Source organism: Passer montanus, unplaced genomic scaffold (assembly GCF_014805655.1).
Source record: "Passer montanus isolate IOZ18808 unplaced genomic scaffold, ASM1480565v1 scaffold1246, whole genome shotgun sequence".
Classification (NCBI taxonomy): Eukaryota; Metazoa; Chordata; class Aves; order Passeriformes; family Passeridae; genus Passer; species Passer montanus.
The window spans coordinates 4331-6700 of NW_024359234.1; the positions used below are offsets into that span (position 1 = coordinate 4331).

General features: G+C 52.3%; 1 long non-coding RNA gene across 1 annotated transcript; it reads right to left on the minus strand.

Annotated features, from left to right (window-relative positions):
* Positions 1 to 551: 551 nt before the first annotated feature.
* LOC120497216 lies at positions 552 to 1896 on the minus strand. The gene is made up of 4 exons (XR_005626454.1): positions 1801 to 1896; positions 1499 to 1523; positions 873 to 993; positions 552 to 685 (listed from the first exon to the last, which is right to left on the minus strand). It is a non-coding gene; the product is annotated as an uncharacterized LOC120497216 (long non-coding RNA).
* Positions 1897 to 2370: the final 474 nt, after the last annotated feature.

Sequence of the window (2370 nt, forward strand, 5' to 3'; positions counted from 1 at the left end):
CCCCAAAAATACCTCAATAACCCCAAAATCATCTCACAATCCCCTCAGGGACCCCAAAATCACCTCAAAGACCCCAAAATCACCTCCAAACCTCCTCAAGAACCTCAAAAATCACCTCAGGAACCCCAAAACCACCCAAAAATCTAAAGGACCCCAAAAATACCTCAATAACCCCAAAATCATCTCACAATCCCCTCAGGGACCCCAAAATCACCTCAAAGACCCCAAAATCACCTCCAAACCTCCTCAAGAACCCCAAAAATACCCTCAGGAACCCCAAAATCACCTAAAAATCAACTCAGGGACCCCAAAATTACCTCAATAACCCCAAAATCACCTCAAAATCTCCTCAGGAACCCCAAAAATCCTCTCAAGAACCCCAAAATTTCTCCTCAATAACCACAAAAACCCCCAAAATGCCCTCAAAAATCCCCTCAGCAACACAAAATTGCCCCAAAATCCCCTTTGCCCATATAAGGAAGTTCCCCATGCCCATATAAGGAATCCCCACCAAGCCCCGCCCCCTTTAGGCCCCGCCCCTTTCACCTCTGTGGGATGGCCTGTAGCGCCCCCTGGTGGCTGCTGCTCAGTCCGGCAGGGCTCGGCTCCGCCCCCAGCAGCCGAAGCTCCGCCCCTCGCTGAAGCTCCGCCCACCTCCGGCTTTGCAACGCCTCCAGCGAGGCCTCTGAGGGGAGAAAGAGGACCCCAAAATTGGCGTTTGGGGGATCAGGAGACCCCCAAAAATGAGGGTTTGGGGGATCAGGGGACCCCAAAAATGGGGGGGACCCCAAAATTTGGGGGTGGGGAGACCCCGAAATGGAGTTTGAGGGTAGGAACCTTTGTGCAGGTGCCGCGTTTCCGGCCGGACTCACCGAGGCGCTGCGCCGTTTCCTGTGCGTCCGCAATGGCGTCCCCCAAGTCCTGCACCTCCTTCCGGAGCCGCTCCACCTCCGCGCGCAGCGCCCCCTGGCGGCTCGGAGGACTGGCGGCGGCCTGCGCCGGAATTTGACCCCAAATCCTCCCAAATTCACCCCAAAAATCCCCCAAATTTCCCTCGAATCTCCCTGAGATTGCCCCCAGCGTCCTCACCATCCCCAAAACTCCCAAAGTACCGAGAAAAACCCACAAAAAAATTCAATATAAAAAAAAAAATACGGTGCAAAAATTACGGAGGGCCCCAATATGGAGAAATCTCCACAAATTTTGGGAAATCCCCCAAAAATTTTGGGAAGTCTCCCCTAAATCTCCCCCCCACTCACCTTGAGGGACCCCAAATTTTCAAAGAGGTCCCAAAAAAACCCCAAAATTGGCTTAAAGCCCCCAAATTTTAGGGACGTCCCAAAATGGCTCCAAAATTGAGGGAACGTCTCAAAATGTCGCCTGAACCTGAGGGAAATCACCCCAAATTTTGGGTTCCCCGCCCCAAATCCGACCTCCCCTAATTTTGGGGACCCCCAAATTCCCTCCAAACCCCCCCGAGAGTTGGGGTCCCCCTCACCTCCAGCTCCTGCAGGTGTCCATACCTGAACCCCGAGTTAAGGAACAATTTTGGGATCCCCCAAACGCCTCCCATTAAATTTTGGGGTGAACCCCCAAATTTGGACACCGCCACCCCAAATTTCTGGTGATTTTGGAGCCCCCCCATTGATTTTGGACCTCCCAAACCATGTGGGAACCCCCAAATTTTGGGGTTTCCCTCAAGTTTTTTAACTCCCCTCCCCCCACATTTTTCAACCCCAGGAGCCCCCAAATTTTTGGGACCCCCCCCCAATTTTTGAAACCCCCCAAAATTTCGGATACCAGCGCAGATTTCCCCGAATCTTCTTCACGTTCCTGTGGGGACACCCCAAAAATTCCGTGAGGGGAGAGGGAAACCGGGGAAAATGGCGGGAAAAGCGCCGCGGGGCATCACGGGAGTTGTAGGCTCAGCTATAATCTGCCAGGCCCCCGAGACGCGTCCGGAGCCGCGATGGCCGCCAAGGTGAAGGTGGAGAAGCCAGGTGAGCTCGGCCGGGAGCCCCAAAATCCCCAAAATGCCCCAAAATTCCCCAAAATTTCCCGAAAAATCCCTCAAATCCCCTCAGGAATCGCCCAATTCCCAAAAGATTCCCCAAGTTTATCCCAAATCCCCGCCAGGCCAGCAGAAATACCCCAAAATTCCCAAAATATTCCCAAAAATTCCACATTTTCCGGAGCTGGAGCCCAAATTCCCAAAAATCCTCCCCAAAATCCCCTTGGAATTCCCAAGATTCTCCTCAGAACCCCAAAATTCTGCCCAAAATCCCAATTAAATCCTGAAATCCCCTCGAAATTCCCATTTGAATCCTCCAAATCCCCAAAATTTCATTTAAACGCCTAAAAAATTCCTTC